General features: G+C 44.5%; 1 protein-coding gene across 9 annotated transcripts in view; it reads left to right on the forward strand.

Moving 5' to 3' along the window:
• Positions 1-438: 438 nt before the first annotated feature.
• The window catches only part of Traf3 (TNF receptor associated factor 3), a 121,129-nt gene continuing 97,757 nt past the window's right edge, over positions 439-23,810 (forward strand). For 4 of the 9 annotated variants that reach the window (XM_076551417.1, XM_076551420.1, XM_076551416.1 and 1 more), the window contains exons 1-2: positions 441-619; positions 1,019-1,127. The gene's annotated coding sequence lies outside the window, so the exon portion shown is untranslated. Of the gene's footprint in view, positions 620-830; positions 967-1,018; positions 1,128-23,810 lie in introns of those variants that run through there. The other 5 variants (XM_076551418.1, XM_076551422.1, XM_076551423.1 and 2 more) reach the window with 4 other exon arrangements.

The raw sequence follows: 23,810 nt of genomic DNA on the forward strand, positions 1-23,810 counted from the left end.
GGAACCCTTCCTCGCCTTGAACTCGGCTCCGCTGGCTTTTTGACCCGGAAAGCCCGGGAGGCGGGCGGGGCGCGAGGGCGCACGCGCGCGCGCGCGCGCGAGAGCAAGCGAGAGCGCGCGGAGGGTGGACCCCCTCCACCCCCGCCGGGGCCCTGAGGCGCCTGGGGCGCGCGCCGCCGTTGCTAAGGCCGGCGGCGAGCGCGGGGCCGAGGGCCCCTAGCAACGGGCGCGGGCGCGCGCCAGCCGCGGGGGGGGAGTGGTGGGGCGTGGGGGGGGGGAGGCGCGCGCGGGCGGGAGGCGCGCGCGGGCGGGAGGCGCGCGCGGGCGGCGGGGGCGCGCGCCGGCGGCGGCGGCGGCGGCGGCGGCCCGCGGGGATTTCCAGCGCGCGAGAGGAAGTGCCAGCGCGAGGGTGCGTGAGGCGGCGCGGCCGGCGGCCGCCGCGTGCGCGAGCCGGGTTGCAGCCCAGCAGGGACTTTCCAGCCGGCGGCGGCGGCGGCGGCGGCGGCCGCCGGCCCTTCCCCGCCCCCCGACATGGGGCTGCCCGGGGAGCTGGACGCTGCAGACGACGGCGGAGGATGCGCGCGGCGCCCCTGAGCCGGCCGAGCGGGCGGGCCGCGGGGTAAGGTCGGCGGGCCGGGGCGGCGGGGCGGCGGGGCGGCGGGCGGCTCCATCTCGGCGGCGGCCCCGGGGCCCGGCGGGTCCTGCGAGGCCAGGCCCGGCCTCCTCACCGTCTGTGGTGCGGCCCGCCCGCCGCCCCAACTTTGGAAACTTTGTGTGTGGGGCCGGCTCCCGGCCGGAGGCGCCGGCGCTTCAGGCAGACGGGGCAGCCAGGCCTCGCGCCCTAGGTGCCCGCCCCGAGGGGTGCTGAGCCGGCAGCATCTCAGAGGCCCCGGGGCTTTGGCGCGGTGCGGAACGACGGAGTCGGGCTGCCCGTGTAGATAAGCGTGCTCGCCCTGGCTGGTGGAGGTGGGTTTTTGAGCCATTATTTAAAAGTTTATACTGAGTCATTGCTCTGCAGATGAATGACTGATTCATAGTCGGAGAGCTGCAGAGAGGCTGGAAGGCAGGCGGTTCTGGGATCCAGCTGGGGCCGAATGCACACCTTCCACCTTCGATTAACACCAAAGGTCAGAGTGGGCTCCCCACGGGCGAGTCATTAAAACGCTCCCTGCCGCGGGGCTTTGCAGGGTTTGCAGGCGCCAGGCTATGGCTCACGTACGTTTCGCCACGTTTCCACACTGTCATCACCCCCCGGTTGGGGACGCGGGTTTCAGGATTAAACCTTTAGAGAGAATTCCGCGTGGAAAATTCTTTACCTTTAATTTGAAACGGCAACAGAATGCAAATGGGTGAAGTGCCGTGGACGTGCTCTGAAATCTAAGAAGCATTCAGACGAATGATCGGCTCAAGGAACTGATTTTATTTCCACGGCTTTTGTAGTGAGCTTTGACTCAGTTTTGAGAATGAAATAGAAGGAGGGTGTGTGTGTGTGTGTGTGTGTGTGTGTGTGTGTGTGTGTGTGTGTGTATGTGTGCTCTTTTTTGTGGAGTCTTAAAGGGTATATCGAGTGTTGTATTGGCGTCTTAATTTACATTCACAGCATACAACTGAAGAGGAGCCATAATTTTTTTTTGGGGGGGGTTGCATTTTCTGTGACGAGATGCACAGGTGAAATCTTTGGAAATGCTGTTTTGTGTTGTCTGTAAAATGCTTCTGTGTAGAAATGTCCAGGTGGACCCTCAGTCGGGCTTTAAAATCTTCTGGTGCTTTTCAGGTCTTGGAAAATGGCCTGTTGAAAATACTGCATCATTGTAGGATGTCTGGCAAAATAGTGTACAGCCGTCCTTTACTCAAAGGAGAGGAAATGTTTCCCTTTTCGCCATATTGTGACATCTTAAATAGTAACAATTAGTCTGAAGGTGAAAATTCTCTGGTCAAAGCAAATTGAACCTTTAAAGTGTAAAAACTGAGGAATCTCTCATAGGAGTCAGAAATCCCTGTGAGTAGGTGCTGGGGATGGTTCCAGCCTCACTGGCTCAGATCAGACCCCATCGCGGACAACGTTTAAGATGTAAGGTGTCTCACCCAGACACCTCTGTTCCAGCTGTCACAGTGCAGAAGCCAGGGAGGCAGAGAGCTGGCCGGGGAGAATTCCAGCATTTTTAAACCAAGACATGAATGTGAATTTTTCTGTGAGGGAAAAGCAGACCAATTATTTTTCTTGGATGCTATCCATTCCTTTTGGAATTAAGAAGATGGCCCGGTGAGAAGGCTGCAGAGACATTCCGTTGGAAACAGGCAGTAGTCAGTTGTTTCTGCCACTCTTGCTGGAGCTCTGAAGAAAGTCCTTCATTTAACTGGATACTTCTTGTTGTCCCTGTGTTTGGGATTTTTTTTCTAAACACTTCTGCTAGAATCCCTTAGAAATTTTCAGTGTGTAAACCAGGAAGGACTTCTTGGGGGCATTGTCAGGATAGATATGCTAATGAGCCAAAAAGATGAGCATGAATTATCATTCCCTTGAAATCCTTTTTTGTAATGCTGAAACTGTACCTCTAGAGAGATGAAACTGTCACTGTGGTGTTGCAAGCCTGAGCTAGCTCAGACACACAAAGGAAATTGCATATAAAATTTGCCCATCTTTGTTTTCTCATCTTGTATAGTAAGACTCTCCAAACAGCAAATGAGCTAACCTGTTAAATATTATGCAATAGCTCAGTTTCTTCTCAGTGGTCAATTTTAGAATTATTAACAGAGAAATCTCATGACCCAAGGCCTTAGCGTGATTTGTGGAATCAGAACCCCTGTATGTGTCTTTGCAAGTATTTACAGAAGAAAATTAATTTTTTTGTTGATGTTTGTGTATGTATATGCTCATTACATTCCAGACAGGGAGGGAAGTTGGGAAGAGAGCTAAAGTGAGGAAAGAGGTGAGGCCAGAGGCTTTGGAAGGTGACCAGAGAGCAGCAGCCGAGGCCTGAGTGAGTACAGCATGGTGCTTAGGCCTGGAGCCAGAGTGAGGGAGGCCCAGAGGCCTGCAGACAGGAAGCAGTAGAGAGAGGTAGCTGGGCATTGATTGGTGTGGTCCCAGAGGAGCTAGCAGAAAGAAGAAAATTCGGTTTTAAAAAGAAAAGTATAGAGGAAAACATTAAATTTATTTGTGTAATTTCTATGATTCCTAATTAATAAAAATATAAAATACCTTTTCATTTTGGAAAGCCTTTATTGTTTTGCATGTTCCAGGAAAGAATTGGGATGAGAGGCCACTCTAGGAAGAAGGTGAAATTCCTGTTAAACATAGAACCTTTGGTGAAACCTGTTGGTGCTTACACATTTGGGGTCAGCTGGCAGGGAGCTGGATGTCACTGATGCAGGTGACTGTTGGCTTCTGGCCCCTCCAGGAGTCATGTTGGCATGCATGCTGCATTCAGACGAGCATATTATTAGCTGGGACTTGGGAGTCTTTTGCTCATTTAATTAACATTCAATTAATGTGCCCTGAGTTCCCATAATCTGGTTACTATGCTAGGATGAGTGAGACACAGCACCTGCTTTTAGGGGTGTGATCTGTAGATATCTGGGACATCTGGGTTCCTATGAAGAATGAAGGGCAGTGCCGGAACCCACCTGAGATTTGACTGTGACACCAGTTCAAGAACTTTCTAAAAGAAGAGTGAAGGAAAACCAAGTCACCGGCACCCCCCCAAAGACTTAACCAGGAAAAACAAGGAAAGTCACCCATATGTGTAGGAGGAAATGAATTAGTGGGTTGTATAGAAGTCTGCAAGTATGGGGTGGGGGCTGTGTGCCTGTAAGAGAAAAGCTGGCCCCCTGACTGGGAAAGGCACCCCGGATGACCACATGTTAGGAAGTGTGGTCCCACTTGTAGGGCCCTGAGAATGGCAGTCTGGGGACCCTCCCTTCCCTTCTGTGTAAGATGTGACCTGTTAGCTTGCTGCTGTGCTCCCTGCTGGTCCAGATGATGCTGGTAGTGCTGCTAGCCCGTTTTCCAGATGTTACATTTCCTGTGCTGACCTCCAGCTCTTTCAGGCTGTGTGTGATTTGGAGCTGAAGTAGTCTGGCTGTCTCTGACTGAAGAGCTTGGCTTGTGGAAGGGCAGAGAGCAAGGGTACTAGTTTGGACCATAGCATGTTGCTGTGCCTACTGTTTCTCTGTGAAGGTCAGTGATTCTCATCCTTCCTAATGCTGCGACCCTTTAATACAGTTCTTTATGCAGTGGCGGCGGCCTCCAAGCATAACATTATTTTGTTACTACTTCATACCTACCTGTAATTTTGCTACTCTTATGAATCGTAATGTAAATAAATATCTGATATGCACCCACAAGGGGTCATGAACCACATGTTGAGAATAACTATTGTAGGTAGAAAATTTCAAAAATTGGTGGTGGTGGGAGAGACAAATCACACTTTTCCCAAACCCACCACTCTGGTCCTTACTGATGGATTTAAAATGTTTTAATTCTCAAGAAATGAAATATTGGACTCTGTGTTTCACTGTTTTAAAATTATTGATTATTATTGTATTCTATGACGTGTGTGTGTGTGTGTGTGTGTGTGTGTGTGTGTGTGTGTGTGTGTGAGTGACAAGGGGTGAGTGACTCTTGAACTTTGTGAGTCCGTTCCGTCCTGGGTTCTGTCGATTGAGTTCAGGTGGTCACACTTGCATCTTTGGATGGCAAACACCTTTGCCCACTGAGCCATCTCACAGTCCCCAGTGTTTCATTTCATGATTTCATTTTTTAAAAGATTGGTTTCATGTTGATTTTAACTATTTGAAACTAGCGGGTTTAACCATTTGAAATGGCTCAGCAGGTAAAGGGGCTTGCCAACAAGCCTGATGACCTGAGTTTGATCCCTGGAACTCATGGGGAAAGGAAAGAGTTGGTGGAAGGAGAGAACTGATTTTTTTTCGATCGCCCTCTGACCTCCACACATGTGCCTCTTTCCCCCATTAAAAATGTAAAGGAAAAAAAAATGAAGAGGCTATTTGGTAACTTCAACTTCTCATGAGGCCATTTACTAAAAAAGAGACCAGGGACTGTTGTTCTGATTTCCTGATGTCCTCTCCAATTTGAGCACTGATCTTACATCCAGACCATAATGCCATATCAATGAGAAGCTTGACATCTTTTAAGTGGTGGGAAAGGCTAAATTGAATAACCAAGTGAAATGATGTGACCTTTCGGACGGTAGTAAGCAGCATTCCAGTGGTGAAATACTTCTCTAGGAGGCATGATGATTTTTGTTTATTTTTGAGACAGATTCTCCCTTTATAGTCCCAGGTTGCCCTTGAACTTGGGATCCTTCTGCCTCAGCCTCCCTAGTGCCTAGTGAGCTACCATGCCTGATGAGTCATAATAGTTTTAATGAGGTTTTCCAAGGTTAACTTTTACTCTGAAAGGCTAATGCCCATTTAGAGACCTACATGCGCAGGAGGTAATTATAGTTAGGTGCTTATAATGCCTGTTCTCCTTCCACCAAAGGCCAGGCACACGGTAAGTGCTTGGTGAATGTTTGTATCCAGATTCTGCAAGGTAGGAAGAGAAGGACATGACAGATGACCACAGTGTTTCCCTGGGTTCCAAGTCTGTGTTGTAGTTGTGCAGACCTAGTGCCTCCCTTGATCATTTTCCTAGATGCCACTGTGTTGCCTTGCTGCTCTGACACATTAGCGGGAGTTTCACAGTAAGAAACGACTACTATGTTGTTGTTGTTTTGAAACAAGGGCTCTTTATGTTGCCCTGGCTGTCCTGGAACTTGCCCCATAGACCAGGCTGGCCTCAAATTCACAAGAGATCCATCTGTCAATGTGTCTGCCTCCAGAGTACAGGGATTAAAGGTGTGCACCACCAAGCTTGGCAGAAAACTTCTTTGATACAAACTTCTTTCTTCGAAGAACATGGAAATTAGTTTTCTGGAGCACTTTGCCCAGTAATGCTCAGAAGTCCTAACTTCACACTGGAAATTCAGTGCAGTCTGCTGCCGCCTTATTATAGGGTAAATTAAGTGCATAGGTTTCAGAAGGCTTTTCTCTAGGACTTTACCTTCAGTAGGGATGGGGCAAGCACATGAAATTTTATCTTAATGTAAATTATACATGGTCCTCTGTAGCCTGTTTTAATATAAACACACTCTGCTCCTAATCTTTTAGTAGAATTGATTCTGCAAAAGATGCATTGTGTTTATTCATGGCTCTCTTTGGAGCCTCTGTGATCTAACCACACATTTGAAATACTTTTGTTGCCAGGTGTTTTGAAGAAAGGCTTTTTCAACCTGTATTTAATCAAACTACATTTTCTTTTCTTCTTTTTCTTTTTTTCCCGAGCATGTACTATGCTGGTGATTAAAACTAAAAAGTCAGGTAAGATATTGAATGACCTCTGGCCTCATGGAGTCTCCATGCCAGGGCCAAGCTAGAACACTTTGGTGATAACTCGATGTGAGGCGCTGTGACAGCTGAATAGAAGTGTCGTGGGGTTTGGATCACAGGCTGTGCAGGAATTCTTTGGAGTTTAACTAGAGTAAGAAGTATAAATGAAGAGGAATTGTGGTGAAGAGTGCCCCAGAGTTGAAGTACCATAAGTCTGAGTGATTCCATAGCCACCCTTCCTGGAAAGGGAACAGGAGAGGGAAGGAAGAGCAGAGGTCTTTTCTAGGGGTCCTGTTTTCACCACACCCTTTTCACCTGTGGACCCTTTAGGCCAGGTAGTTTGTTGTTTGGTTTTTGAGATGGAGTCTCCTGTGTAGTTCACTTTGGCCTCACAATCACCATGTAGCCCAGATTATCTTGACTTTCCAGTCTTCCTGTCTCTGCCTCCAAGTGCTGGGCTTTACAGGCATGTAGATTTTGTTCAGTTGTAGAGTTTTTGGTTTTTGTTTCATGAGTGTAGATTTTGTTTTGTTCCTGTATAGTATTTTTTCAAATACATTGTGGATTTTGGAGCAGTTTTTCATGCAGCCTTTTTCTGCTGACATTTGCTTGGCTATATGGTCTTTCCCCTGTCCCTAGTCAGTTTTCATTCCTTTTCTGTGATTTAGGCTAGTTTCTTAGACCAGCACCAGTGTGCTTGTATTCTTTAACAAGACCAGCTAGAGACTGGGGTTGTAGCTCAGTGTAGAGCCTACCACATGCAAAGCCATGGGTTTCATCCCAGCAGTGAGAAAAACTCAGTTAGGATACTGTTTACTCTTGTGGTTTCAGATATTTCATACATCTTAGCAGTCCCTAACCTGATTTACTAATGTGTTTTTTTCCCTCTTTATCTCTCTTAATTTACATTTAAACCAGTAGTCTAGTACTAATGATAGTATTTAGTCCTCTGCCTTTGCAGAGTTTTACAAACATTAGCTTGTTAGTGAACAAGTCCCTGAGGCCTGGTCACTCTGTAGAGAGGAGCATTATGGTTATAACTCAGCACCCGTTTATCTCGAATTTAATTATGACTACAGATGGCTCATGGGAATACAAGTTAAAAGAAAGAAGTTTTTCCCCAATTAGCAGGGAAGTGATGTTGGCTGCTTCAGACGATCTGGCTGTTATAGCTAGAACCACTGTGAAGTGTTGAATTGGAACCAGGAAGGACCAGGGACTGCTGGGTCAGAGGTATGGGACTTCTTTCATGGCCATGTTCCTACTCCAGGGAGGGCTAGACACCAAGGCTCAACCCAAGTCCCTGGGTTGATAGAGGCTTGATTTTTGTTTTAGACAAAAGCAAGTAACAGGCAGTAGTATGTGAGCAAGGATCTTAACGAGTCCAAAAATTTCCGTGCCCTTCTCCAGGTTCAGGGAAGTTCTGGTGTGGCTCTGACTGATCTCTGAGATTGAGATGAAAAATTTTTTTCCCCCTGAGACAGGGTTTCTCTGTGTAGCCCCAGCTGTCCTGGAACTTGATGTGCAGACCAGGCTGTTCTCAAACTCACAGAGACCCACCTACTTCTGCCTCCTGAATGCTGGGATTAATGGTGTGTGGCACCACTGCCTGGCTGGGAAAAGGGGGTTGTTTGCTCCTTTGTTTTTTCACAGTTTAGCCTGAAGTGTTGTAGCAGGAATCTTAGAGAGTCTTATTAATAAAATCAAACCTGAGTCAGGTATTGGGGTGGATTCTGGAAGATCAGAGAACCAGAGCAAGCCACAGCTAACTCACCTCCCCGGATCCTCAGCTGATCCTGTTTCCTCAGACTGGAGGCCTCTGAGTCCTCATCCAGAATGGGTCTCAGCTGAACTGTGTTGCTAGAAGCCTGAACGCTTAACCAGCCAAATGCTTCTAGTTTCTGGTCCTCACGCCTTAGATACTTTTCTGCTTTCTACCACCACTCCCTGGGATTAAAGGCTCGCTTTCTGGGATTAAAGGCATGAGTCACCATGCCTGGCTGTTTCCAGTGTGGCCTTGAACTCACAGAGATCCAGAGGGATTTCTACCTCTGGAATGCTAGGATTAAAGGTGTGAGTGCCACCATTTTCTAGCCTTTGTATCTAGTGGCTGTTCTGTCTCTGACCCCAGATAAGTTTATTAGGGTGCACAATATTTTGGGGAACATAATACCACCACAAAGTGTGAATGAAAATGAGACACATTTGGGGCTGAAGAGATGGCCCAGTGGTTAAGAGCACTGGCTGTCCTTCCCGAGGACTTGGAGTCAATTCCCATTCCCCCCTTGATGTCTCATAACCATTCTTCACTCCAGTTCCAGGGGATCTGACACCCTCTTCTGACCTCTATTGGCACCAGGCGTATATGCAGTACACATCCCTGCATATAGGCAAAACACTCATGTACATAGAATAAAAAAGATCTTAAAAAAAAAGTGAGACACATTCATGTATGTAAGGAGACAGACATTACTTGAATTCCGGTTATTCCTTTAGCTGACCGTCCAGTTTCTCATTGTCTCTAAGCTCAGTTTTCTGTCTATGGAATGCAGAGCCCTGGAGCTGGGTCCTGGTGACAGCTGTCCATTACGACTGATTTCACATCACTAAACTATATGTTTAAAATGGCTGAGATGGAAAACCTTATGTGTGTTACAACATTAGAAAATTAATTGTGAGGTATAAAAGTGAGAGGTAGTGGGGGAGCTGGAGCAATGGCTCTACAGTTAAGGGCATGTACTGCCCTTGCAGAGGACAGCACCCGGGCCTGGTCGCTCACAACTGCTGTAACTCCAGCTCCAGGAGGATCAGGTGCATCTGTCTTCCAAGGGCATCTTCACTCGTGTATATCACTCACAGAGACATTGTTCAAAAGAAGTGATAAGTAGTGGAATATGAGAATTAGTATACCACAGTCATAATTCAACCAGTACCTGTGAGGCAGAGGCAGGAGAGTGGGGATTGTGTAGCCTGGGCTTCAGAATCAGTGTGAGGCCAGCTGGGGATATTTAAAGACCTGTCTCCGGAAAATAATTTAAAAGAAGTGATAATTGCGCTCTTTTTCTTTTCCTGCATATTTTCAACAAGGTGTATGGGCTGCCAGAAGAGTACTTTATATATGGGGTTGAGGGAGAACATTGGATTATGAAGAAAGTATTTCCCCCCATTTTCTTTTTCTTTCTTTCTTTTCAGTTTTTTTTGAGATAGGGTCTTGCTGTGTAGTCAAAACTGACCTTGAGACTTACAGTTCTCCTACCTCATCCTCCTGAGATTGAGTGGTGGACTAATAGGTGTAAGCTACCATGCCCAGCTAAGAAAGTCTAGAAAAGAAGGTAAATGTCTGGAAACCAAAGTCACATTACATTTGCATAAAAGGAACATCTATATTTAGATATTTCTGGTTTTTTTTTTTTAAGAAAGCAATTTTTGCATATGATTGAATTTTGATAAGTTGTATTTTGATCTTTTCTTTCCCATTATTTATCAGGAATAATGTTTTCTGATTTATTCAGGTCTCTTTTCAAATATTTGAAAGGTCTTCTTAAACTCTCTTAAAATAGCCCATGTTTCTCATAATCTCTTAGCTTGCTTCTTTTCCATTGTGGCAAAAAAAAAAAATGTTTATCACCTTCATGAAGAGAGTTTCTGACATATGGTTGGTAGTCAACTATTGGTTAAATGAATCCATAAAATAGTTCAACATTCTCTTCTATTGAGACAAAATTCACATAGCACATAGTTAACTATTTATTTATTTATTTTGGTTTTTTGAGACAGGGTTTCTCTGTGTAGCTTTGCGCCTTTCCTGGAACTCACTTGGTAGCCCAGGCTGGCCTCAAACTCACAGAGATCCGCCTGGCTCTGCCTCCCAAGTGCTGGAATTAAAGGTGTGGGCCACCACCGCCCAGCTCATAGTTAACTATTCTAAGGTATGCAGTCCAGTGGTATTTATTGTACTCAAAATGTCATTCAGTTACTGGGTCTTTCTAGTTCAAAACTTGGACCCCATACTTTTTGAGTAATTACTGCCCCCCCCAAGCCCTGGTCTAATTTGCTGTTTCCTGGATTTGCTTATTTTTAATATACCATGTGAAAGTAATCATGCAATAAATATATGACCACTTATGTCTGTGTAATGTCTTTGAGGTGTATCCAAGTTATAGTAGGTACTGGTATTTTATTCCTTTAGTGGCTGAATAATAATCTGTCGTGTGTGTGTGTGTGTGTGTGTGTGTGTGTGTGTGTGTGTGTGTGTACACGTGTACGTACACATGTATGTGTATGCATGAGGGTTCGTGCTCGAGCATCTGTGTTTGCACTTTATCTACTTATCTGTCTATGAACATTTAGTTTTCATCCTCTTTACTGTTAGGAATAATGTTGCCATAAGCAGGTGTTTAATTGTGTGTGTGTGTGTGTGTGTCTTCTTTTCTTCTGGATATATCTCACAGTGCATTGGTAATACTACATATCTGAGTTTAATTTATTCCCACCAGCAGTGTTACAGTTTCTGCACATCTTCACTAAAACTAACTCTGTTAAACTAGTATGTGAATTTCTGTGTTGTTGTCATTTTGTTTTGTTATCTCTTGATGACCAGTGATACTGAATGTCTCTCTATGTGCTTGGTGTCTATTTGTATATATTTGTATAAATGCCTAAGCCCTTTGTCTCTGCTTTAATTGGGGTGATTTTTTTCTTGTTGAGTTATAAGAGCTCTTTATATATTGTGGACATGAAACCCTTTAGACACATGAGTTGCAATTGTTTTCTTTCATTTAGTAGACTGCTTCATAAATTTTGTTGATATTATCCTTTGCACAAGTTTTATTTGGAGTTCATTCTTTTCTTTCTTTCTTTTTTTTTTTACCTTTTGGTTTTTTGAGACAGGATTTCTCCGTGTAGCTTTGTGCCTTTCCTGGATCTCATTCTGTAGCCCAGGCTGGCCGAGAACTCACAGAGATCCACCTGCCTCTGCCTCCTGAGTGCTGGGATTAAAGGTGTGCGCCACCACTGCCCGGCTTTTTTTTCCCCCTTTTTTTTTTTTTTTTTTTTTTTGTTACTTGTGCTTTTGGTGTCAAGTCTGAGAATCTACTGTTAAGCCATCAAGATTTACCATTATGTTTTCTAAGAGTTTTATAGGTTTAGTTTTTATATTTAGGTCTTTGATCCAGTTTGAGTTTGTTTTTGTATGTGGATTGAGGTAGGAGTGTTCCCATTTCATTTTTTTGTTTTGTTTTGTTTTGTAAGTGATTATCCAGTTCTTCTGGCATGCTTTTGAAGAGACTATTCTTAACCCATAGAAAGGTTTAAAATATATTGGTTATAGATATTTACATTTATTTCTGGACTCAGGTCTGTTCTCTTGATCTGTATGCCTATCCTAATGTCAGCGCCACACTATTTTGATTGTTGTAGCTTTGTAGTAAATATTGAAGTAGTGAGCTTTGAAAATGAGAGTATTCCAGCTTTTTCATTTCCAATATTGTATCGACAGTTTTGAGCCCCTTGATGTTTCATCTGAATTGTAAGGGTTGCTTTTCTGTTTCTGTAAAAATGGTTACTGGAATTCTAGTAGGGCTGCACTGAATCAGATTGCTTTGGAGTCCCTGTCTTAACGATGCCTTCCACTCCATGAACATGGGTGTTTTCCCACTTGCTCTCCCGGCTCCCTCTTCCTTCCTTCTTTCCCTCCTTCCCTTCCTTTGTGCTGCTAGGGATTGAACTGAGGTCCTCAGGAGAGCTAGACAAATGCTCTGCTATTGAGCAGTCGCCCAGCCTGCTTTCATTTATTTTTCATCAGTACCTTGTAGTTTCAGTGTATAAATATTCAACTCCTTGGATGATTTTAATTCCTTAATATTTTGTTTTTTGTGGATTCTACTGTAAATAGAATTTTTTATTTTCATTTTGGATTGCTGTTAGTGATGTATAGAAGCACAATGTTTTTCTTTTGTTCTGTTTTGATGTGCTACAACTGTGCTGAGTTCATGAGTTGCCTGTAGCAGATATTTTGTGGGGTATTTTTTTTTAAATGTATATGGGAATTTTGTTTGTGTGTATATCTGTGCCCTGTGTGTATGCCTAGTGCTTACAGAGGCCAGAAGAGGGCATCAGATTTCCTGGGACTGGAGTTACAGATGGTTGTGGGTTCTGGGCATTGAACCCAGGTTTTCTGGAAGAGCAATCAGTGCTCTTAACCTCTGAGCCATCTCTCTAGGCCCCTGTGGGAATTTCTTCAGTCATCTTGTATGCAAATAGAGATGCTTTACATCCACTTTCCAGCCTGATGTGTTTTTTTTTAAATTTTTTTTATTTTTTGTTTTTTCGAGACAGGGTTTCTCTGTGTAGTTTTGGTGCCTGTCCTGGATCTTGATCTGTAGACCTGGCTGGCTCGAACTCATAGAGATCCACCTGCCTCTGCCTCCCGAGTGCTGGGATTAAAGGTGTGCCCCACTGCCACCTGGCCAACCTCATGCTTTTGTCTTTCTTACCCAATTACTCCATCTTCAGTATCCAGGATAGTGATGAGGATCATAGTGGTGGTGAGCATCCTTGTATTGATTGCTCCTGATCTCATAGGAAACTTTGTCTCTCACTGGTTCAATGCTTAGCCTGTGTAGGGCCCTGGATTGGATTCCCAGCTTGGGGTAGGGGTTGGCACAAATCCTTAAAGGCTCTTTGCTAAAGTAAGGAAGTTTTTGTTCCTCTCCGTTCCTACTTTGCTGGTTTTGTTTTGTTTTTGAGACACAGTCTCTCTGTGGAGGCCTGGTTGTCCTGGAGCTTGCTTAGTAGACCAATCTGGCCTTGAACTTAACAGAGATCCTCCTGCATGCCGGAATCAAAGGTGTTTACCATCTCACACCAGGGTTGTTGAATTTTATCAAGTCTTTTTGTAGTTTGAGAATGAACATGTATTTTTTTTTCTTTGTCTTATTAGTATACTGTTATAGTGATTGTGTGTGTGTACAAGCCTATGCATGTTTGTGTGTGTATGTGTGAGCCTGTGTGCATGTTGTGTGTGTGTGTGTGTGTGTGTGTGTGTGTTTATAAGTCTATGTGCATATTTGTTTATGTAGGTATCATGCACCTGAGGCTTGAAATCACCATTAGGTATTATTTCTCAGATCATTTACCTTCTTTTTTGAACCAAGATCTCTGTCTGGAACTTGAGTTTTGCCAGTTGGACTAGGCTGGCTGGTCAGCGAGTCACCTGCCTGTGCACCTGCCTTACGTGTAGTGGAATCAAATTCAGGTACCCCTGCTTGCATGGCAAGCACTTTTACTGACTGAGTTGTTGTTCCTCTAGCCCTGGTGATGGTGTGTATTGAATCATCCTTGCATTCCTAGGGTAAATCCTGGTTTGTCATGAATGCAATCCTTTTCATAGTTATTACATGATGTGCCACAGTTCTGCTGAGGATGTTTATGCTTATGTTTGTAACTTTGTTTTCTTCTAATATCTTTTGCTTTGTTATCAAGGCACTAAAAGGTATATTGTGTTTTTGTAGAATTTTGTTACCTGGTCTCTCCAATCTCCAATCATACAGAAAATTCTAGGAAGGTTCAAAGCAGACATGGTGATGATACCATATAGCTTATTTCCCATACTTCCCAACACATCACTATAGAACTGGCTGTAAGGTCAGGAGTTTCCCCCAATGGCTAACAGCTGGGAAAATCATGACTGACATTACCTCCATCATTCTGTGTCTACCAATAGAAAATTAGGAAGGGAACTCTGTCCTTGATGCCTCGATAGGAAAAAGGTGTACTTCCATTGTTTGGTTCTGGTTCAGGTAGCACTGATTGAAGTCACTCACTGGGATCTGTCTGGTGGCCGAGCTGGTCTTAAGGATCCAGTGGTTGTACTCATATGCCTGTGTGGTTGGAAGGTCTAGATCAGTGTTTTCCTTTCTTTTTTGTGATCTCAGGTCTGTTGCTGTTGTTGACTCATTCCTGAGTGTGATTGCTCAGAACTCATAGACAGTGATCTTTCTTAAGAGCTGCCTTTCTTAAACCTGAGTTTGGAAATCAGTATAGTGTTGTTCCTGCCCCAGAGCCCTTCCAGATTTAAAGGGTGCACTGTAGATGGGATCTTTTTTTTTTTAAAGATTTATTTTATTTATTATGTATACAGTATTCTGCCTACATGTGTCCTTGCAGGCCAGAAGAGGGCACCAGGTCTCATTACAAGTGGTTGTGAGCCACCATGTGGTTGCTGGGAATTGAACTCAGAACCTCTGGAAGAACAGTCGGTGCTCTTAACCATTGGGCCATCTCTCCAGCCCCCAGATGGGATCTTCTTAATGGGAAGAGTGTCAAGATTTGTAAACACCCACCACTGTATGTACGATGCTTAGGTAGCATGGTGCTCTCAGCAGTGCTATCAGATACACCTCTGAATGGATTCACAAGTAAGCTCTGGAGTGTCCCCATTCATACGATGGATCATTCACAGATCAGGAGCTGCTTTTCTCTTTTCTAGCCCTGGTCTTGCTGTATAGCCCAGGCTGACCTTGCAGTTGCTGACCCTCCTGCTTTTTCACTCCAAGTGGATGGATCTTAGGGTGCACCACTAGGGTGGACTCAGCATTGGCCTTTGGTCTTTCACTTGTGATCAGATTCTAAGAGTTTGATCAGTAGTTTGAGGCAGCTTTGGGTCTGTGATCCTTTCCTTCCTGTGAGTTGATTTAACAAGATCAGTTGACACTTGTGTTGGGAAATTTAAGTTAGTATTTCTCTCCGTTCTCTTTGGATTTTCAAGTCAGATTTCTCTGTGTAGCCTTGGCTGTTCTAGAACTCATTTTGTAGACCAGGCTGGCCTACAGACTCAGAGATCTGCCTGCCTTTGCCTCCCAAGTGCTGGGATTCAAGACATGTGCCACCACATATGGCCAATATTTCTGTCTGTTTTTTTTCCCCCGTTTTTTTGAGACTGGGTTTCTCTGTGTAGCTTTTCCGTAATTCACTCTGTAGACCAGGCCAACCTCGAACTCACAAAGATCTGCCTGGCTCTGCCTCCCAAGTGCTGGGATTAAAGGTGTGTGTGCCACCGCCCCCAGCTTCTGTCTGTTCTTTAAAAAGCTTCGTTGAGAAAATAATAGTAAATCTACATATCATAAATTTCCTTTTCATGTAGATCATTTTAGCAAATTCCTTAGAGACATATTAGAATTAACCTGTGGCTATTTCTATATAAAGGATGGGATCAGTTAGTGTGCACAGAGATGTATGCATCAGCTCTAATATAGAAGTTTCATTTTCTGTGGCTCTTGCCTTCTCAGCCTATTTCAGCTGATGGCTGCAACACTTATCTGAGCAAGAGCTCAGATGATGACATCATAGGGGAATGAGGAGTAGAGTTAAATAATGAAACTAGAAGTATGTCTCTCATGCCATTGTGTGTTGGAATCTGTGAGGGAAGAGTCATGCCTGTTTGCATCTGCACAGTGAGCCCCAACATTTCTGGCCGGGAAGTCACTAGTGTTGTTTCCCAAGCAAGTCACGTCTAGGCATCTTGCCTTCAGTGCAAAAAGCATGAATGAAGAGCATGTTCTTCAAGTGTGTGATACACCAGAATGACTGATGGGGAATTTCAAGGAACCCTGGGTTCTTCTACTTCCCCTCTTGTGACTTCTGAGGTCAAGAACTTCTGGTCTACATGGTCTGAGGTCTCTTGCCACAATAAAGTTATAAATATATGTTTTGAATAGGGTGTCTGCTTTTCATTTTTTTTTCCTTTTAATTCTTTAAATTTGCCAGTTTTGGAGTATCATATAGGACAAAATATTTGCTCTCGGTAATCCTCTGGCCATGTTATTTGATGTCATGTACCTTTCTCATCCACTATCGCCTTCAGGATTTTCTATACCACAGTGTGATTGGTGACTGTGGCCCAGGCCTGACCAATATGGGGGCCAAAGTTGGGTAATTAGTCTTTGGGGAGGATGGTAACGGAGGTGCAAGGCCAACATTTCACACAGTTGTGCATGCCTTTAACTTGCCTTATTTCTCAGTTCTGGTTCTTATAGCGTGATTTGCCTTGATTTACAATGTACTAATGTAGCTAACCTTTCATTTTTTTCCTAGGGCTCTTAGGAACTGCTTTAGGTTTTAGTCACTTATGCTTGAAGTGAAACCCATCAGGTATGGTTTAACCTGTGAAAAGCTGTCTGAGAAGTCTTCCTTGAGACCACACCTCCATATGTAAAGATTTGGCCTTTTGTTTTTCTAGGCATGGCTTTTTTTTTTCCTTTAACTTTTTGAGACCTGGTCACATTTAGTCTAGGCTGGCCTTAGACTTAGTGTGTAGCCAAGAATCACCTTGAATTCCTCCCAAATCTATTTTCCAAGTCCTAGATTACACATGTCATCATGCCCAGTAGCTTCCTTAAAAAAAAAAAAAAAAAAAAAAAAGACAAGGTCTTACTATGTAGTCCTGGCTGGCCTGGAACTTGCTATGTAGATAAGACTGTCTTCAAATGCATAGAGATCCTCCTGTGTCAGCCTCTGCCTCTGAGTGCTAGGATCAAAGGCATACACCACCACCCGGCTTATGTAATGGACCTGTTTCTGAGTGTTGGACATGTGCATTGTGTGAGTGAGTAGAGGCTGGACTGTTGGGGTAGAGGGCTGTGATGGTTATTCTTCATGTTAGCTTTGTCTGGATTTAGAATCACCTAGGAAACATACCCCAGGTCTATCTGTGATGTTCCCAAAGAGGTTTAACTGAGGGGACAACAGCATCTCCGAATGTGGGTGCCTCCAACACAAGGACCCGGGGCCCTGGGCTGAATACAGTGGAAAAGAGGAAGGAACCACCTGCGCACCAGCATTTCGGTCTCTCTCTGCCTCTCATAGAACTGCAGATGTTCCGTGACCAGTATCTCATTCTGCTGACACCTGTGTCTTTACTGCCGTGACACACTGTACCTTTAAACCATTAAGTAAAACAGACACTTTTTTCTTAAGTTGCTTTTTGTCAAGACTTTGGTCACAGCGATGAGAAAGTATAGTCAGTACCGAACAAGGATGCCAAGGGGTGGGGCTGCTTTCTGGGCAGATCTGGCCATTTGGTTCACAGGCTTTTGTGACTAGTTTAGGGGGAAAGAATGTGGAAGAGTTTGGAGTTGTGTGCTAGAGAAACCCTAGGGTGCTGTAACCAGGGCTTAATGGGCCATGCTGGTAAAACTATGGACGACCAAATGCTACTAGAAAGGTAGATGGTAAAGACTGTGCTCAGTAGGTTCTAAAGGAGCCAAGGACCCTACTGGGAACTGGGCTAGTGGCCATTATTGTTACATTCTTGCCCCCCAAAAATTAAAAAAAAAATTCTGGCTACTTTTTTGTTTATGTTCTAAAAACTTGAGTGTGGCTGAATTTAAATACAATAAGTTGTTTGCTGTAGGGATTTTATTTGTTTGTTTGTTTATTGAGCTGAGGTCTCTCTATGTAGTCCTGACTGCCCTGGAGCTCACTGTGTAGTTCAGGCTGGCCACAGAGATCCTCCTACCTTTGCCTCCCTAGTGCTGGGATTCAAATCATTTGCCACCATGCCCAGCTGGTGTAGGGAGCTTTAACACAGCATAACATGAAGACTGGCATGAGTACTGTTGACTACTCTTTCTCAGACTTACGTCGAGGAAGAACAGAAATAATGTCTGTAGTTGGGTGAAGACAGGATTTGAGTAAGTCTAAAGTTTCAGTGGAGGTTGGTGTAGAAGAAGCAGCTATACCTATTGACAAGATAAGCACTATTGAAGAGTCCTCAGAATATGCAGACAGTAGAGGAGCCATGCCCTGAGAGTAGACCCCCACCCAGAAGATGGCTGTAATCAATGAAAATGGAGATTCATTTGAAAGAGAGACCAGATTGCTAATGCCAAGGAAAGGATTTCCTGCTTGAAAACAAACCTCTAGAGAAATGTTCTCCCAGGTTCAGCCCTCAAGGCACAGAGAAGCCAGTTTAGCTGTGGTAGAAGGGGGTCAGACTATATCTTCAGCTGGCAGCAGGACTTGGCATTATTGTCCATGTGGTTTTCAGGCATGAAAAATGCAAGAATTATGAAGTAATGAAGGCAGCTTGCACCAAGGATCCAGAAGGCTGTTGAAGCCACACAGTGTCTGGTAGGGTTGGATTTCCTACAGTGAGGCCCCAAGAGGTGATGGTAGGAGGTTGTGGTGGTAAAGCCTGAATTGCACCTGAGACCATGGGATGTCTACTGAGAACAGTGGGGACACAGAAGGAAGCAGCTCCTCTAGAGGCTGTGTGTGCAGCAGATGGCACAACGGAAAACCCAGTGCTGGTCTAGCCTGTGGGGGCCCAGATGATGTTCTGGACAGGGAGCCTCAGGATTTGATGTTTGCCTTGTGGAATATGGATCTTGGTTTGGCCTGCTGTCTCCTTACTATGCCCCCAGTACTCCATTTTGATATGGGAAATGTTTATTTTGTACCTTTGTATATTGGGACTAGCTGCCTTTTTAAAACTTTTTTTTTTTTTAACATAAACTCATAGATAAGAGATTGTCTTGAGTCTCAGAATAGACTTGAGCAATTGTGGGATTGTTAAAAGACAATGGAAACTTTTAGAGATGGAAGAGATGACCAACTGTATTTTCATTATGAGATTAAAAACAAACTTTAGGAGCCAGAAATGGAATGTTTGATTTAATGTGACACTTAATTTGGGTGTCAAGTTAAAGAGACATGGAATTGTGATGCTCAGCCTGACAGGATTTAAGTCACCTAGGGAACAGATATGGATGTGTCTGTGAAGGAGGTTCCAGAGAAGGTTAACTGAGGAGGGAACACCCACCCTAGTGTAGGTAGCACCATCCCATGTGATAGGGTTTTGGACTAAGTTTAAACACACACACACACACACACACACACACACACACACACACACACACACACACACACTTAACACGCATACACACGCGCACACATTGAGGAGAGAGCTAGTTGAGTACCAAAATTCAAAATTTATCTCTTTCAGTTTTCTGGCGCTCTCTCTCTCCCTCCCTCTCTCTCTCTCTCTCTCTCTCTCTCTCTCTCTCTCTCTCTCTCTCTCTCCCCTCCCCCCCCCCCATGCCTTCCCTGCCATGACAGACTGCCTCCTCAAATGTAAGCTAGAATAAACACGGCTTTTTGTCACCCGGCTTTGGTCACAGCAACAAGAAAAGGAGCTAATTCTAGGGAGCGTGCCCTCTTGCCTGATAAGGCTGTATGGTGAAGGGACAAGAGTCACAGCAGGGGGCCAGCAGCCAAGTGGGCCACCAGTCCTTGTGACTTTTGAAAATTCTTGTAGCCCCTGTTGAAACCCATTTTCTTGGAAGGGTCCTACGATTTAGCCATATCTAGATGACTTTCACAGTTACTGTGGCAATAAAATAATAAGCTCATCATAAACACATTTACCACAAAGATAAAAAAATGCTGTTTAGCCGGGCAGTGGTAGCGCATGCCTTTAATCCCAGTACTCGGGAGGCAGAGGCAGGCGGATCTCTATGAGTTCGAGGCCAGCCTGGTTTACAAAGTGAGTTCCAGGAAAGGCGCAAAGCTACACAGAGAAACCCTGCCTCAGGAAAAAAAAATGCTGTCTAAGCTGGACAGTGGTGGTGGATGCCTTTATTCTCCCAACACGGGAGGCAGAGGCAGGCGGATTTCTGAGTTTAAGGCCAACCTGATTTACAGAGTGCCAGGACAGCCAGGGCCACACAGAGAAACCTTGTCTCGAAAAAACAAAAAACAAAACAAAAAAGCAAGCAAACAAACAAAGGTATTTAAGGTTAAAGTTGTATTTTTCAATTCAGAGAGAGAAGGTGGGCTGTGCCCACTGAACATTTATAGTTCAATATATATTAAGCTACTGAGTTTGAAATATTGTGCTTTATGTAAAGGTCAGTAGAATGGAAACGTAGAATACCCAGATCATAAGCTAAGCAAGCAAACTGATGCTTAGATCAGGCTAGGAGACCTGTTCAGACTACATGGGAAATGTTACCAAATAAAACTGATGTTAGGGTGGAAACTGGGACATAGTACATATAGAAGACAGAAGGAGTGATCTGAGACACATCTGGGAAACTGTGGCTAAGAGTTAGGGTGATGGGGGCTGGCGATTCGGCTTAGTGGTTAAGAGCACTGACTACTTTTCCAGAGGATCTGGCTTCAATTTCCAGTACCCACATGGCAGTTTACAACTGTTTGTAAGTCCACTTTAGAGAATCTGACATGCTCTTCTGGGTTCCATGGATACAGTCGTGCACATGGTGCACAGTCATGCATGCAGGCAAAACACTTATAGACATAGAATAATAATAAAAAAATTTAAAAGAGGGTGACAATGTTGGGGTCATATTGCAGGTTACCATTTGGGTACTAGATGTTGGAGGAACTGGCTGGATGAACCTAAGGTCTATTTTGAGATTAGAATTTGGTGAGCATAGTTGTAAAATTCACACTTTGACCAGTGTGCACAGATTCTACTCAGTTAATAAGCTCATGTCTACAAAGTAGCACCAACATAACTGCCAAACCTTCTCTTCTGCTGCTAAGATTTGTTCTGTCAGCTGCCAGGCAGTGGGATTTCTGGGTTTCACATTTCTGTGCCTATTGGTGAGGACTTGATGGCGTTTGGGAGGTATGATTAGGAGTTTGTTGTATTCAGAGAAAGGAAAAAGTACAAATGGTCTAGAGTCTTTGATGCTGGGGATGTTCCATCTCTGAAGAGTTTAATGTCACTTCATGGTCATCATTGGAAGCCTCCCAGCTTCTCTGATGGAAATATGGATTCCGTGGGGACTCCCTGACAGGACGTGCAGACGCTTTCTTAGGCTTGTTCCATAGCAGCTTCTCTGAATAGTTTGGTCTGGTATTTCTGATTCCTGACTGCATATTACAGCTGTCAGAAATAACCACAAAAATGTGGACTCTACTCCAGATCATTTCTGTCAGGGAAGACAAGAAATAGGAGTTTGGTGGTTCTTTGAAAAAGGCATGGTGGTATGTATATACCTGTTATTTGTGTGTGTGGTGTTGAGAATTGAACCCAGGGCCTTATGTATGCTGGGCAAGTGCTTTACCACTGAGCTGTATCTCTATCCTGACCTCTGTAATATTCAGGAGGTGGAAGTATGAAGATCATGAGTTTGAGACCAGCCTGGGCTCTATTTTGAGATGCTGTTTTTTAAAAAATCACTTTTTAAGAGCTCCCAAGAGATGACATGATGCTTAACCAGGCTAAGAGCCTTTGCTATATGAAGAACGTTCTCTGTTCAGTTCTTGAGAAATACAGATGCACAGGTCCGCATGATCCACAGCTTCCATCTCAGCCCCTGTGCATTCAGTGCGAGAAGCACTGTACTGTGTTGGGGTGTGAGTCAAGACCTGTCCTTCAAAGCATTCATGAATCTGAGCAGGTTACCAGCCTTCCTGAGCCTCTGGCCCTTGCTCACAAAATGAGTATGGATATGCAGACACCCACTCTTCAGCTACAATTTTGAAACTTCAGAACCTCTGAAAACAAATTTTTCCGTAGGTTTGTTTGTGCCATCAGACCTGAACTTAGGGGAGGCTGCTTAGACTCTGTTCCACTTCATGTGAATCATGGGAATATCTCTGTATTTCTCTGCAGACAGTTTAGTGTGTTTTCTCCTGGAAATTATCCCAGACTTACCTGGAAGTGCTATATAGTGTACACAAAAAATATTTCCTTTCTAAAAATCCAAAAATATTCTGAACCCTGAAACACACCTGACAACACCATTGGATAAGAGTCTGATTGGTGTTATAGATGCCCATCTTATGGTCTGTTAGCTTAGGCAGCATTGGTATGTGTCAGTGTGTGTAAAACTCAGGGAGTTAGAAGGTATTCACCAAAGCAGTTGTTGGTGCTCTCCCGATTCCTCCATTTGTGTGGCTTCACTTCACTGCTTCATTCCTATTTTCCCAGCACATATAAATTTTGTATGCCAGGCTTTGTCTTTCAGATACTGCAATGTTTTTTGTAAACCAGGCTGAGTGAATCAGAAGTAAATTGAACCCACAATGGGTATGCATCATCTAGTCTGTGAGGTCGCTTGGCTAGGTGTTATGGAGGTAAAAAATATTACACTATCTAGTTTACATGGCCTTGACACAAACCAGAGTCATTTGTGAAGAGGGAACCTCAGCTGAGAAAATGCCCCACCAGATTGGCCCGTGGGTAAGCCTGTGGGGCATCTTCTGATTGATGACTGATAGAAGAGGACCCAGCTCACAATGGGCAGTACCACCTCTGGGCAGATCGTTCTGGGTGCTATAAGAAGGCAGGCTGAAGCCGGGCGGTGGTGGCGCACGCCTTTAATCCCAGCACTCGGGAGGCAGAGCCAGGCGGATCTCTGTGAGTTCGAGGCCAGCCTGGGCTACCAAGTGAGTTCCAGGAAAAGGCGCAAAGCTACACAGAGAAACCCTGTCTCGAAAAACCAAAAAAAAAAAAAAAAAAAAAAAAAAAGAAGGCAGGCTGAGTCAGCCATGAGGAGCAAGCCAGTCTGTAGCACTCCTCCATGGTCTCTGCTTCACTTCCTGCCTTCAGGTTCCCATTTTGAATTCCTGCCCTGACTTCCTGTCACATGGACTACATCTATAAGCTAAACTAAACCCTTTTCTCCCTAAGTTGCTTTGGTTACGGCCTTTATCACAGCAATAGAAACCTAACTAAGACAAATGTCACATGACACGGAACTTGCCAGCACAGCTTGGAAAATAGTTCTAGAAAGAAAACATGAATAGATGGAAAAGTGCCTGCTTCCCCGGCCACTTAAGTGATTGACATTCAAGGCAAGAGAAGAAGACATGTTAGAAGGTGGCCCATGCTCTTGGTCTGGTCTCCTGCCTAGCTTTTTATAGAAGCTAGGAATTTTTTTAAAGACAGGGATTCACTGTGTAGCCCAGGCTGGCTTGGAACTCATTCTTCATACCTAAGCCTCCTGAGTGCTGGGATTGCAGGGGCCACTGCATGATGGTGATGGGATTTTTGTTGGGCATTAAATGTGGGAGAGATGGCAGACCCTCAGCTTTTTACTTCTCTTTCTGTCTAGAGGATGCATGCCTGGGTATCTCCAGGGACAAGGGTGGTGTGGTGATTAACAGTGGGGATGCTGGGTGCGGGCTGTCTTGCCCAAGTGACCATGGGTCTTGGGCAAATGACTTCACCTCTGGAGTATGTGTTTATCTAGAAATAGGGGTAACAGTACCCACCTCAGAGAGTAGAGATGAAAAAAGTGTCTAAGCCACGTATGATGGCATATACTTGTAATCCCAGGACTTGGGAGGCCAAGACAGGAAAATAGTGGGTTTGAAGCCAGGCTGAGCAGTATCAAATTCCAAGCCAGCCTTAGCTATACAGTGAGATCCTGTCTCAAAAAAAT

This window comes from Peromyscus maniculatus, chromosome 14 (assembly GCF_049852395.1).
Source record: "Peromyscus maniculatus bairdii isolate BWxNUB_F1_BW_parent chromosome 14, HU_Pman_BW_mat_3.1, whole genome shotgun sequence".
In the NCBI taxonomy this organism is placed as follows: domain Eukaryota; kingdom Metazoa; phylum Chordata; class Mammalia; order Rodentia; family Cricetidae; genus Peromyscus; species Peromyscus maniculatus.